Below are 15720 nucleotides of genomic sequence, written 5' to 3' on the forward strand. Positions count from 1 at the left end.
TCTACAACAGACTCTGACCTTGTTTTGAATTTTAAAACAAGACGAACAGCCACGCTAGCGGCTCTGTGAGGCTGTTCTTAAAGGCACAGCGGCGCCGTTAGTTTTGCAGGTATTTGGTCATAAACCATCGACCGCATATAATAAATGTACGTAGTCACCTTCGATGCCAACCATTGGTTTGTGGACTTGGTTTTGAAGCCTCAAGTTCAGCTGTCGCCATCTTGGTTTTGCAACCAGAAGTGACACGAGAGGGCGGAGCTAAGTACAACCGAACGCTGAATACGACATTTTTAGGCGAACAAAATGTTACGATTAACTTTCATGAACTGGAAACACACTGTGAAAGAGTTAACGTTCTAACATGAAAACGTGGACAACTCCCAGACCGGACAACACTGTGGTAGCGACCTGTCAGTCACAAGGTAGCTGCGCCCTAAAGCATACCCTGCTTTATGGACCATAATTTACTAAATGAACATCATGCTGTATTGAACAAGACTTGAAACTAGTGATTGAGACCATAAACTTATGTTTATGAAGTTTACTATTTTCTCATAGACTTCTATACAATCAGACTTCTTTTTGCAACCAGAGGAGTCGCCCCCTGCTGGCTATCAGAAAGAATGCAGGTTTAAGGCACTTAAATGGCAATTAGTATTGGAGAAATAAAAGTTTTGACCTGATGATGGTTCTGGATGAAACGTTTATGGATCACCAAAAGTGTTATAATTAATCCTTAGAGGAACGAGAATGTGTGTGCCAAATGCCATGGCAATCCATCCAATACTTGTTGAGATATTTCACTGAACCGAATATGTCCATCTGCTGTTAGCACTTTAGAGGAGAAGTCTGAGGATCACCAAAGTGTTTAGGATTCATCATCTGGGACTCATGAATGTCTACGCCAAATTTCATGAAAGTCAAACCAATAGTTGTTGAGATATTTCAGTCTGGACCAAAGTGATGGACCACCCCTCAGACCGACATTGCAAATCCCTAGAGCCATGACTAATAAAAAGTCAGGGGTCAAAGTATCAATAAGCATTATCTCAGATCTGATAAACTCCAGCCTCTTAATAATCCTGCTGAGTCTGTCACCTCCAGAACTGCTGTCCCCGCTGTCGCAGACATACTTCCTCTGACACAGTGACAGTTATGGCATCATTGCCCAATCCTTCCTCCTGTGGAGCGTGGCAGTGAAAGTAGACTTTTTGTGGAGTCCTGGCACTACAAGGCCATGGATGCTGCTGCTGCAGGGGCGCAGTAAAGGCTGAGTAAGCCTGAGAAATCGCATGGCTTTGGCCCTGCTGCAGCGCGGGACGGCTCATTGAGTCTGCAGGTATGGCGCTCAGAGTGAGGAATGACTGCAGTCTCTCACAGCTGGCCGGCTTTTCTCTCTTGTTCTCACCCATGCGATCTTTTCATATTCCTCCCTCTAACCCCTCCTGGGAAATGACCCCGTCTCTCTTTCGCTCACCTGTCCTTTCACCTCTCTGAGTCACTCACAATCGCGCATATGCGAAAGCACCAGAGTGTGCCCAAATCTCAACCCCCGCGTGTGAAAAAATGTTGCATTCATGTGTCAGTGAGCGTGTGTGTTTTGCATGTCCCAGTGGCCGGCTGGTTGGCTGGCTGTGTTTGCAAGGTGTGAGCTGACCTGGGGCTCGGAAACGGCACAGAAACTGCGTGACAGATGGCCTGTTTGAGAGAGGGATTTTGGGGGCTCGGATACGCGGTTTGGCACCAAAGCGAGGGCTTGGCCTGCTGTTAGCATCAACCCCCCTCCCTTCCATCACTATGTATAGACACACATAACAGCACACAAGCCAGTACAGATGCACAAGAGGCAAAAACTAAATAGACATTCCAGGGAGTACTCTTCAAATTAGTATTTTATCCCCCCTCTGGTTTGGCTTTTTTTTCTGTAACATAAAAGTTGGCCTTCACTTTCTTTCATGACGACATTACTTTGAAAATTGTATTTGGTCACTGCACTTAGTAGACGACAAACAATATAAAACCCCATTTCTACAAAAAGCTGAGAGATGAAACGCTACACAAACACACAGCGACACACTCACAAATACACCCTACTGAGATCTTATACGACTAGGTGAAATATAGGAGGCTCCTTCTGAAACAGACATTTTTGTGGGTTGCCTGGCAACTTGTGTTCGTTTGCTTGACATCAAAACAGGAATGCTGAGCAACAATGGTGGCCACCTACACCCACAACCACAAACACGCCAGAGGAGACTTGAAAGCCATTGTCGGTTTGATTCATTCTTTATCTCAGGCCTCCCATCATGAACTAATGTACTCAAAACCCATCCATCACTGGGCCTGATGGCTCATTCGTAGTCACTGCATTATTTTTACTGATGATACTACTGCTCTCTCGGTGCAGCTCAGGCATCCGAAGCCTCACTCTGAAGCTCAGCTGGAGCTCTGTGGGTTTTTACGCTTTTAAAACATCTATTGTACGGGAGAGCGAACCATGCAGAGTGAAAGCGAGTCTGCAATTCCTGAAGCGAGGAGAAAAAGTTCTGGAGGTCACAGCAGCACTTTTAGTGGATGAAATTGTATTTGATGATTTTCTAACTTTAGTTTATTGTTTTGTCAAGCGCTGTCACGGCCTTTGGCGTGCCATACCTTCATCCAATCTGTTCTGATATTTTAAGAAAGCTCCCTCTGCGCAGCAACAGAAAGGAAAAGGTTACCCACGCATTTCCCAGAGTCGCACGGAGGCCACTTGAAATGTAAATCTCAGCTTTGCTTCCCCCCCTCTCTCCCCCTTCCTCGTGGGTAGCTACATTTTTATGAAAATTACCTGATTTGAATATAGATGTGGGTATACAGGAGCCGAGGCATTTCACAGAAGCACGTTCCTATTGAAGGAAGAGGCGTATTAACAGGCTGTTGTTGACTACGTGTCTGTCAAAAAGACAGACACACACTTGCTGTCATAGCCCTAAAGCTGTGTACGACACTCTTTGGGCTTTTGAAGCTTGATAGAGGCTGCCTTCATTCACCAGAGGATAAATAGGTAATTGAACTGGGGATGTCACTGTTAAAATACACAAAGGAACAGAAACACAGTGCTGTCGCTCTCCATCTTGCTCCCCTCTCCTTACACACACACACACACACACACACACACACACACACATACACAGTGGCGGACTCACACTGTCTGAGAGACATGGGCGAAAAAAATAAAAAGGGCACCAGCTGCATGTGGTGGGGCACCAGCGCGCAGAAGGTTTTCTAGCGTGCAGGGCAGCCTAGAGGGCACTCCATCACATTGTCTCCGCTGGACAGGCATCCTAGAAGGCACTTCATCATGTTTTCTCCACTGGAAGGGTACCCAAGAGGGCACTTCATCTTGTTTTCTCCACTGGAAGGACAACCTAGATGGCACTTCATCATGTTTTCTCCACTGAAAGGGCACCTTAGTGGGCACTTTATCCTGTTTTATATACTGGAAGGGCATCTTGGTGGGCACTACATCATGCTTTCTCCACTGGAATGGCACCCTAAAGGGCACTTCATCATGTTTTCTCTACTGGAAGGGCACCCTAAAAGGGCACTTTATCCTGTTTTCCATACTGGAAGGGCACATTAGAGGGCACTTCATCATGTTTTCTCCACTGGGAGGGCACCCTTAGGGCACTTCATCATGTTATCTCCACTGGAAGGGCACCCTTAGGGCACTTCATCATGTTTTCTCCACTGGAAGGGCACCCTTAGGGCACTTCATCATGTTTTCTCCATTGGAAGGGCACCCTTAGGGCATTTCGTCATGTTTTCTCCACTGGAAGGGCACCCTTAGGGCACTTCATCATGTTTTCTTTACTAGAAGGGCACCCTAGAGTGCCCTTTATCATGGTGTCTTCATTTAAGACACCGAGTCCACCGGTGCACACCCACACTCATATCTGTCATGGCATATAAACTTTCTGAAAAGATCAATTTGCTGTTGTGGAAGAATTAATTTCTCTCTTTACTGCTCATTTTCTCTGTTAAGGAAATGTTTTGGCTGCATGTCACAATTACAAAACACTTCAGCCACAATATTGGACAGCTGGGTCCCAGTGGCAGATGTACACGACAGGGTTCAAGCCCCACTTTCAGTAAGCATACTTGAAAACTGAATCCTTATCAGCTCTGTCACAGAGAGCGCAGTTGTGAGGATTTTTGCAGGTGAAAAGACCCCTAAAAATGAAAGGTTTTGGATGCCTATCACAAGAGTTATACGTCCAATATATAGTTTTCAAACTCCCACAGTCACATGCAAAATGCTCAAGGACTGAGTGTTTTTCTTAGGCTGATGTTGACCTAAAAATGCGATCCTGATTTGATTGTTTTTTTTTCTTTCCCTCTCTGCTACTGTAGGTGTCTACCCCACGAATAGGCGGGTGGGTACAATGTTTATTGTATATGTACAGTTAAAAAAATTTAAAAAATGGAAACAATCTTTTAAGTACATGCTGCTCATTACATCCCGACGATGTGAAGAGCTGCAGCTCTATCAGCATTTTCAAAACCAACTTAAAACATCTGTTGAAAGCTGCTCAGCTCTGTACTCACTGATCTTTATTCCATAGGTCTTCATGACTCGCTTTTACTTGACAAGCATACTTTGTGATGTGCTATTGTGTGTAGCTGTGTATTGTGCGTTTTGTATGTTCTTTCTTGTATGACTGTAGTATGTTCCTTTTGTTTTGATCTGCCAAGGGACTTACAGATGTGAATTGGCTTAAAGCTATAATCTGGCACGGTGCATCAAATGTTGACATGTATGTTTTAAACTGTACATGGTCCCTTTTTAAATAAAATAAAATAATAATAATAATGCTACAAACATGTACACTCCTTGATCATGTAAAGTGTCAAGGTTTCCAAATAAAAATTAATTAAAAAAAAAGGTTTTGGATGACTATCACAAGAGTTCTATGTCCAAATATATAGTTTTAAAACTCCCACATTCACATGCAAAATGCTCAAGGAGTGAGTGCTTTTCTTAGGCTGATGTTGACCTCTGACCTCCCTGGAATAAGAGACAGGGGGAATGTATAACAGCTGGAATCAATAAAGCACCACATAGAGGTGAAGATGTCCAAATAGCTGTCCAAATGTTATAGACAGCACCACTTGTAGCTCCCACCGCGGTTAGTCGGCTGTATTCCTCTCCTCCACCTGCAGGACAGCTGTGCGCCGCTGCTGCCACGTTTCTCTCCTCGCTGCTGGAGTGGACGCGCGCAAAGTGGGGGCGCACTCCTCAGCCTTCAAAACCCCCCTATAGCTGCTGGTGAGATGCGCAGCTGTGACTGACTGACTGAGCATCGGACACATCAACCCACCTCCACTTGGCTTTTTTTTTTGTGTGTGCACTTGTAAGCTCTGACTGTTTTTTTTTAGTTGAAGGACAGTTTTTTTTGCTTTTTGGCACCCCCTCCTTTAAAGAGCGGAGGCACATTGTCTGTGGCGCAGCGCGGCGACAGCTCGGTGTCCGGTTACAAACCGAGGAGCCACCGTGCACAGAGCGCTTCTCTGTGGGGCAGAAATAGCACACAGTGCTCCGGAGGGACGAGAGAGAGAGCACAGAGAGGAATCTCTGCGGAGACAAGAAGGAGTTTTTTACCGAGACGCAGCAGAACGGAGGATATATCATCTTTTCTTTTTGGTTTTCTCCAGCACCGTATAGCACTCTTCTTCTCACCGGGACAAGACAACGCAGCTTCGCTCTCTGCTAGATGAACCGGTGTTGGGCACCTCACTTGGTAAGACTATTTTATTATAGATTATGATTATTATGATTATGATATATCTCATTCTTCTGCAGGGAAGAAGGTGTTTTTGTTTTTTCCTGCAAAATAAACCCCATGACTTTTACTGCTTGTCATATATTTTCTGTCATATACACTCTATTTTATTCTCATTTTACAGTCAAATACACAAGTTAAAATAAGTTAAAAACATGCTATAAATAAGCCATAATCTCTTAGTAACCATAAAATAATTCACAAATCCAAAAGCCCCACAACATACTGCAAATAAACCCCCATGACTTTTACTTGCTTGTCATATATTTTCTGTCATACACTCTACTTTACATGTTAAAATAAGTAAAAACATGCTGTAAATATGCCAGAATCTCTTAGTAACCATGCAATATTTCCCAAATCCAAAAGCCCCACAATATACTGTAAATAATCAGTTTGAGAAGTTTTGCTTTTTTTGCTTTGCAATGTGTGACCACATGGTGGTGCTGGCAGAGTGCAACCATCACCAGGTTCCTCCATCATCATCATCATCATCAGATCTTTATACTGTATTCTACAAAATTAATTTCCTCTTCCAATATGACAATTGATCAAGGTCTGGTATCATATAACCAATAGTCTCATAAGTCTTCTGCATTCAGTGCACAAACATAAGCATGGGGTAAATATGACTGGTCATGATTATAAAAAAGAAAATAGTCTAGAAGAAAAGAAAAAAAAGCTGTGTTGGAAATGTCAGTGCCCTGAGAGCTCAAATGCAAATTGAGAAATGTTCACACTCCGTTGTTAATTGTGTTAAGATTTCTGAATATAATAAGAGTGTTTCATCAGTGGCTGCAGGTCAGTTGTCTCTGCTTTTATGTGTGACCTTTTAAAAGTGTATTTGCTGCTATGTTTAGTTCTGCCTGAGTATTTTCCTTTTGGTGAAATGAAGTCACTGTTTGGAGGAGATGAACAGAATGTGTGGCCTTTTAAAAAGAGACATGCTGCTGCAGTCGCGTACAGTTTAAAGCTTGTATTTCACATTTAATGAAAGTGACTAGATGTGCCTAAAAGTTCCTTTTATTCTCCACATCCCTTTTGTTGGACCTCGAAGGACCTTCCAGTCATGCACCTCAAACATCAGGCTTCCCACACAATGGGTATAGAGCCAGTGCTGAGGCCCTGAAGGTTTCTAAGGTTTTTTTGTAAAAATGTCACAAAAAAAGTTATTTAACAAGTAGTCTAAGACCTTCATTTGAACTTTTTCTTATGTTTCCAAATGAAACCGAGCATTTTCTCCTTCACAAAAGCTGCCCTGACACAGCATCCCAGTGTCTGTGAGCGGGTTCAAGAAGATTAGATGGTAAAAGCTGTTTGTGCTGTAGGTGAGAAACAGGATTTGTGTTGTGAAAGAGATAATATATGTGGTTCATGTGCTCCTCTGCTTCCCCCGCGGCTCTTGTCCTTGGCTCTTACCTGTAGCGGATTTAGATGAATGCTAATCTCCAACCCTGATCGTGCTGATTGGTGTACGATTAACCGGACGTAATTGTTAACTAAGTCACTTATTCGCCACTGTTGTTGTTTTTCCAAGCTTGAGGCGAGCACCTTTTTTTTTTCTTTTTTTTTTAGAGAACATGCAAATTCTCACTCAGATGTTGTGTCCAGAGTATAAATCACCCAGAGCGCTCTTTTCCATTTCATTGGGATTCATACGGGTCGGTGGTTGTTGTTGGTCGTGCTAGCTTTCGGGACTTGAAAGCTGCAGTTGTGATAAACACAGTTGGCTTCCTCTGATCTCGTGGCCTCTGACCCACGAGGATGCTGCGGCTCATTCGTCCCATCACACTGTGCTTACCAATGGGGAAAAAAAGGGACCCTTATCCAGATGGTAGAATTAGTTTGGACTCACAGCATCCAGGCCTTTATTAGACTTAGGATGCTAAAATCCCCCCGGAGAAGAGAGGCCAAAGAAATACAAAACAAGAGAGAGAGAGAGGAATGAAAATGCTGAATCAAGGAATCATGCGACATGATGCCTTTTGGCAAAAGTAGCCAGTTTATATTGCAGCTGAAGTGCTAGAGAAACACTGCACGGAGAAAAAAACAACACTAGAGTTGCAAGGATTGGTCGATTAATCGATTTCTGCAACTATTTTGGTAATCGATAAACTCTAAACCTTGTCTGGTTGCATCTTCTCCAATGTGAAGATTTACTGCTTTTCTCTGTTTTATATCACTGTATACTGAATATCTATAGTTTTTGGACCATTGATCAGACATTTGAAGACAGCAACTTGGGCTCTCGGACGCTGAGACATTTTATGAACTAAACTATTAATTGTTCGATCGTTATTGGCAGATATTGGTTCAAAATAGTTTGATCGGTGGTCTCTATAAAGGCCAATCACATGACGCAAAACACGCGATCTAATGGCTCAAAGAGAGAGAGTGGAACATGTTGAACATGTTGCTTGCCAATAAATAAACAGCTGTCAATTCATGATACTTTTTAAGCTCTTTAATACTTAATTTACAATGTTTTTTTAAGAAATAAATAATGCTACCTGATAAATAGAAGGCTCATGATCAGTGATCGGTATCGGCTGATACTGCTACGGGCCCCAAAAATCCTGATCGGAGCACCATATTTGTACATATTTGCTGGTTTCTTTGATCTTTTATTGTAGTAAATTTAACATCTTTCAGTTTCGGGACTGTTGGTTGGATAAAGCAAGAAACTGAATATGTCAACTTGGGCTTTGGGAAACTGTGATGGGCATTTTCTGACACTTTACAGACCAGAATGAATTGGTCTAATTGAGAAAATAATTGGCGCATTAATCGATAATGGAAATAATAATTAGTTGCAGCCCTAATCAACATCAACGCTTCCACTCGTGCCCCGTAGAGTCACAAACAGAGATGAGCAGAAGATGCACATGAGCCCGTAGTAATGGATACCAGCCACACATTCCAGCGTCTACTGAAAAGCAGAACATGATTAGCATGATTGATATTTGCTCTGTGTTGGGAATTTGCCCGAGCGCTGACACAGAACGCCAGCACAAACACAGCAATTAGTCCTCGCCGGGAGGATTCCATGATGAAAGTGACCCCGGTGGCCCCGGCGGGCTGTGTGGTCGCCATGGAGACCGATTGAATGACAAGCCCATTGTTGTCGACCTTTGTGATTCGGCGTCCCCTCGGGGATCGAGCCCCCGTTGGGAGTGAAAGTGAACGGCATTGTCATGCGCGTGTAAACCAAACAGGCATTACCCTCTGGCCCCTCGGCGCTCTTTAGGGCCCTCTGGTTACTTATTTATCTGACACCGGCAAGACGGAGCTTTGGGATAGTTTGTCCCTGCGCACACAGCCTCACAAAAGAGCCAAGTTTATTGGCTGTGAATTTGCACGGAAGCCCCCGATTGTACAGATTCTCCTCAGCGGGTGATTTATTGCTCTTACGCAAGTAAACTTGGAGACTTGAACAATAGCTGAAGTGGTTTGCTGTTCTTCCCCGCTGTGCTTTGTCCTCTCACCACCACAGGCTATTTATACATCACAACTACTTTGCCATTATCTCATCCCTCCCTTGTTCCTGCTGCCACTTCTGATTTCAACACTGTAGCTCCCGGAGAATCGTCCCACATGTGAGAAGACGCTGATTTTGTGCTCATTTGCGCCAGTATAGCGGCATATTCGGATACATTTCTGACCTGTAACAGAGAAAGTTGCCAGATTGTAAGCAAACAATTCTTTCTTTTTCCACCAGTTATTTAGTGAGATGGTGGCGATGTTGCTATGGCTACTCCAAGGTTCCCTGCAGGGGTTTTGAATGCCACCGTCAGTCACGAAAAAAACTCCAAATGAAAGTTTGTCATCCACTGCACTTCTGTTCTTTTAAAGGCCAAAGTGTCACACAACTGTTGCCATAGAGATCGTGAGGAAGCTTTCAAGCGGGATGCACAATGCAGCCCCATAGCATATGTTGTTTATCCCCACGAAAGTCTGCATTACGGATAAAGCGGACTTTCCGTCAAGGTCAGCTCTGCAGGGTTTGCTGCTTGCATGGTGGCGTTTATTTCAAACGCAGTGTGTGACTTCATTTTCTGCGAGGAATATTGCACTATAATGCTGCACAGCTGGAGTCAAGCGATGTGAAAACACAGCACACACAAAACGAGGACAGAGCTGGAAATGAAGTGATAAAAAGTGTAGAAAACGCACACACGCAGCAGTTCTCTGATGGGGCGGATTCTTGTAAAACAAGGCAGGGGAAGCTGGGATAATTTCACACAATGCATGCTAAACAGCAGAAACAGCACAGGGGCAGGTGTTGGGAAATAATTTGAGTTCACGGTGAAGCAGGGATATGCGATCCTGGATACGCAATTATTTCTGCCGCTCGGATCCAAGAGTGAATATCTGTGGTCTGAGTAAAACATCCAGCTTCATGTCCGCACGTCAAAGGGAATTAGAAAAGCCAAAGCAGCCTTCACTCTCCAGCGCTGTTACACTACATTAGCGTCGTCCTTCTCTGAGCTATACAACCTCAAAAACCCCACTCAAATAGCAGAGGAATCTGTCTTTTAACCACCAGCAGCAGGGAGAAGAGGGATACTATATTTGGGTCACGATTAAATAATCCCCAAAGCCTCTTTTTCACTGGGGATCAAGCCAAGAGAGGATGTTTGAAAGGTTAAACAGAGATGGATCCAAACTTCGGTGACAACAGGAGAAGCGATTATTGTGAACTTCTTTAAGTTTGGAGTTTGTTGTACTACTTAGGCGAGCGAGAGGAAGCGTGTGTGTGACGAGGTGTAATGAGTCAGGAGGGGGAAAAGAGAGATTTTAAAGTGAGAGCTCGAGGAAGAGGAGAGGCTTTGCTGGTCTTTGTTTATTGACTCAATGAGCGCCACAGGGCCATTTGAAGGGTGAAATGAGTCATGAGTTGTCACTAAACACACTCACACACACATAGAAAGACACTTTTTTTCCCCTCTCTGGGCCGTCAACCCAGCTGTATTTCTCTGGAAGATGAATGACTTTGAAGCATGAATGAAAGGATCATTTGATAGCGCCGCTCAGCTCGTATATTTCTCTTTTATAGGAGCTGCTGCTCCTTTCAGGCTGCGGCTTGTACCTCCGAGGTGAGAGCAAAAACTGGACTGCCTCCTGCGAGACTCTGACACTCGTCGCTATGTATAGTCGCGGCAAAATTAGCAGCCTGCACCTATTACTAAAGCAGGTGCACTGGGATGTACTTTCTGTTTATTTGTGCAATATCGTGTTTGCCATATGTTTTTCCTATCAGCGGGGGGTGATGTAACTGAAGTCTTTCGTGAGTTTTTTTCCAACCCCTCATGGGACGCTCGCATCGCAGCGTCTTATCTTTACAGAGCATATCATTATACGATAAGAAGCTCTTTTGATGTGATGTGTTTAGAGCTATCAGAGCTCCATCTATCGCGCCGCCGCCGCAAACAGCCAGGGAAGCTCTAATTTGATCAATGAGAGGATATAAATGCAGAAAATCCTTTAATCTTCAGCAAATGAAAACATTTATCTCCACTTTGAAATCATTACGAAGGGCTAATCAGAGCAATATCCTCGAAAAGAAAAAAAGAAATATTCAAGTTGCAAGAGGACGCTTCCTTCAGCAGATGAATGAGAAAAACGGAATTACAGAGAGCGCTATATTCTTTTTATCCGACCTTTTTTATATGAAAGTTAGCGATAACATCTAAAAAGATAACTGCTTGTAGTTCGGGCACGCGGGAAAAATGGGAACGGGAAGAGAGATGCAGAGGGAGATTAGAGGAGAGATATAAAGAGTGGAAGGTGAAGAGATAAGAAACTTAAGTTTCCCAGACAAAGAGGGGCGGCGCCTGCTTTTTGAATGGGTAAAAAGAAAAGAAAAAAGGAAGAGGAATTATGTCGAGATAGAAGAGCTGATAGGAGGATTGACTAGCAGGCTGAGCGGGTTTGAGGGAAATTGTTAAATATACAGGGAGGGGGTTTCTCTCGAGAGGCGGCGGTCTCGTCGGTCCCCGGATGCATCCGTCTGCTGGATTCATCTGTCAGTGCCAGAGGTCCTTGGAGAGGGACGAGCAGAGAGACAGACAGGCAGGACGGGACGAGACAAGAGAGAAAAGTAGGCACAGGCAGCAAGAGAAGAGAGGAGAAGTGACATAAAAGAGATAAACACAATGAAGGAAGAGAAAATGAAGGCGCACTTTCTGCTGGGTATGAATGAAAGGGGCATGTTTCCCTCATAAAAATCTCTCTCCAACCAATGTCCTCTTACTGTCAATGCGCTAAAATTCAAATGTTGTTGCCAGAAAAGTCCAAAAATGTCAATATGCTCACCATAGTCACTTACATTTTGCACTTACAGCAAATATATGGGGCTTTTTTACCCTGGGTTTCACCTCTCAGGCTACATACAGTGGTGGAAAGTAACTGATTACATTTCAATTTTGAAATACCTGTACCATACTCAGTTTTTAGTTATACTCTTAGTTTTCTAGTTGATGCAATATTAAGGATCAAACCTGTGATTCCCAGTCTTTTTGCCTTGTGAGCCCTTGCAAAAAAAAGCAGTGTCTAGTTGGGGCTCCTTGTCGTGTTTCAGATCTCTAAGAGTTGTTAGCGGTTCGAATAAAGAGACATTTCCCTCTAAACTTCACAAATGGTCACAAATGGTTTCATTTGGCTAACTGGTGGAGGCACAAAGAGATAGAACTATCCGCTTTTTCACAAAAAAGGCAAAGATTAGAGAAGAGACCAAACACCGAATACAAATTTGTATCACATAACTTTGTTTTTCTTCATATCCCATTAATCTCATAACTCCTCTGATTTATCTTGTGACTGTTTGGAGTAGCCCTAGGCTGGACTACCACTGGACTAAAACACTGAACTGTTTATAAAGTAGATAAAACTAAATCCAATATATAAGTCACAGGAGCCCTGGTATATTTAGCTGATACTACTTCTGTACTTTTACGTAAGTAGGATTTTGAATGCAGAACATTCTCCTTCAATGGAGTACTTTTACATTTCTGTATTGGTACTTTTAATTAAAGGGGACATATCATGACAAACTCACTTTTTAAGTTAAGGATCTGAGGGTGTCCTCCAACACTGCATTGCTCATCCTTATTGCAGTAGGTTGTTGGGGCACTACAGAGGCGGAAAACAACTTTTCCACCTCCTCTGCATGTTTGATGTGTAAGATTTAGAATAATCTTTTTTATGGCAGATGCTATTAGCACCCAGGTGTCCGTAGCCAACAATGCTATATGCACCTGACCCGGGCACACATTAAATACTGTATACCATATATATATTTTTCCTAAACCTTACTGAGTAGTTTTGTTGCCTAAACCTAACCAAGCTGCGACTGAAAACTGAAAATAATAATTTAAAAAAATAGAAAGTTATAAGTCAACTAAGTGAAAAATAGGCTTCTCATGAGACTACCCCAGTCTCCGGGGTGAAAGTCCTGAGTTTGACTCCTTCATCCACCACATCCTACTCCTTGCATTTACTTTGTCGCTCTTTATATTACTACTACTATTACCGGGTGAAAATAGCCGACACTTTTTTATTCACAGTTAATATTCTCCTCAAAACTTGCTAAAATCGTACATCAACCAAAATGAGCAAAGTATCAAGTCTCTAACTAGGAACCTAAATGTGATTTTAAGTAGGTGCCGCATTAATAATGCAGCGATTTACATAGTAATTCATTGAAGGACCTCTGACTTCATTGTGTGCCTGAAACCAAACCCATACGCCCTTGAAAAGAGAGGCAAAGTGAGAAACAACTACAGTCGCGTGGTCTCTCCTTCACACACACACACCTCCTGTATTGTTTCCCCAAAAACACACTCGGCACACACTCCAGACATGAGACCCTCATGAGTCATGGCCTTTACTGTTCCGTGTAGGGCACGAACGTGAATGTGTAGTCTACCCCGTTCCGTAGACACAATGCTGCCTCAGTGCTGACGGCGAAACCACACGGAGGATGTGTGGTCTGATCTAAACCACCAGCAGTGAACACCAGACCACTTATTATTCCTCCTGAATAACATCTCATTCTTCCTTGAATAAACCATCAAGAAGAATGAGCCCTCAGTTAGAAACCTGCCTGGCTGTCTGCCAGCGGTGAACACCGTATTTTTTTTGATTGTACACTAAGCTGACTTGACTTTGACTTTTTTTAAGCTCTTTTGCACAACAGGAAATGGTCATTTGGAGTTGAAAACTATTGTACACAAGTGGGATTTTGGTTTCAAGGGGTGTTTTGTTACGGAACATTAAGTCTGTTAAAAGTCTAGCCAGGTACTGGGCCTCGATGATAAGGATTAGTTGCTGTAAAAGACAATGGAGTAATTCTAGAGGTATTGCCAGGAGTGTGCTGGTTGGTTAATACAGTGGTCTGTTTATGCTGTTCATGAAACAAGACAATGTTTCTATTCTCCTGCTCTGCCTCTATTTCGTTCCCACCGAAATGCGAGTTGCGTTCAAGAGTTGTGCTGCCTCTCTGCCTGCGCTTCTTCTGCCCTGTTGGGACTGAAGTGGATTGTTTAAAGATTCTCCGAGATGAGATGTGTGTTTTTTTTTCTCTCCCTTCTCTGTCTGGCATAGAAAAGAAGAAGACTCAAATACAAATAAACACCAAAGTGCCTACACATCCCAGTGTACACACGCGTGTTAAGGTGCTGTTGTGTTGCCTTAACAGAAGAGACAAGCTTTAAACCTCGCAGCATCATATGATGTAGGCTGAGATACGGAGGAAGAGGCGGTCAAATAGAAGATGATATCAATAGCTAAATCCCAGAGAATAAGCAAACCAGAGTGAGTCAAGGCAGTGACAAAAATATCCCCGTGTGCAAATATGAGGCGTATTAATAGCTCTGCTGCTTATTTCACATGCAGCTCGGCTCTCAGGTGCATGTGTCAGGCGTCCGGAGGTCAGCGGGGCGACTCCGAGTGACTGGAAGGAAAGGCTCTGGTTTCACTTTCTCAGAGATGGGACTGACCCCGCCGGTTGACCTCAGCCTGGCCAAGACCTGACCCCCAGCTTCACTGATGCCCCTTCATAGAGATAGTAGATACACATGCAGTAGGGCTGCACAATTAATCGAGTATTAATTAAGATTTTGGCTTCCCACAATTAAATGAGCATTGATCGACTGCGATATTGACGTTTAAAATGCTCCGCTCATAGAAAACTCTGATGCATAAATCAAGCGCTTCCTAAACTAACAGCTAGAGATTCACCGTCAATCAGCAGCCGATTGAAGCCGACCGGTTTTCAGCAGTCTCATATAACCGAGACGCACATGTGCCGCCACATGATGGGTTTTCGTTGACACACAGCGGTACAATCAGTAACGTCGCACACACACCCTATAAGACATAAAACAGCAATTTGTCATAACTGTAAGTCCAAAATATGCCGTGGAGGAACATTTGGAACAACTAACTTAATCAGACACTTATTATATTGTAATTCATTCCCATGATGCTGCTCAGAGTAATTGCAGTTACCAGCTCGTATGCCGACAGCAAGGAGCACATTATGGTGCGTTCAAGCTCCACTCAGTAGAAATTAGTATTGGCCGATGGTAAATTATAACGCCATCATGATGCGTTCAAATGTAATCTTGTAAAATGTAGTTTTTGGCGAGAGACTTGAATAAATCCAGTTATTTGAAGGAGATGTTTCCACAGCAATATAAATTGTTTAACTTCCTAACACTAACTCTGAGCAGCTTGATAACATATTATTAGAAGTATTAATGACAAGATTTTTTTAATCAAAGCAAATATTTAAATAAAAATACAATCATTTATTTCCTAATCATTTGAATTGTGTGTTTTTATATAAATAACCACTATAGATGACAATAACAAAGAAAAAGGATAACATTTA

At 43.1% G+C, this 15720-nt stretch overlaps 1 protein-coding gene across 2 annotated transcripts in view; it reads left to right on the plus strand.

Annotated features, from left to right (window-relative positions):
• Positions 1-5310: 5310 nt before the first annotated feature.
• Positions 5311-15720, plus strand: part of sema5a (sema domain, seven thrombospondin repeats (type 1 and type 1-like), transmembrane domain (TM) and short cytoplasmic domain, (semaphorin) 5A) — a 135722-nt gene continuing 125312 nt past the window's right edge. The window contains exon 1 of one of the 2 annotated variants that reach the window (XR_005204950.1): positions 5311-5783. The gene's annotated coding sequence lies outside the window, so the exon portion shown is untranslated. The remainder of the gene's footprint in view (positions 5784-15720) is intronic. The other variant, XM_037756930.1, reaches the window with a different exon arrangement.

The sequence above is a fragment of the Sebastes umbrosus genome, chromosome 21, assembly GCF_015220745.1.
Source record: "Sebastes umbrosus isolate fSebUmb1 chromosome 21, fSebUmb1.pri, whole genome shotgun sequence".
NCBI lineage: Eukaryota > Metazoa > Chordata > Actinopteri > Perciformes > Sebastidae > Sebastes > Sebastes umbrosus.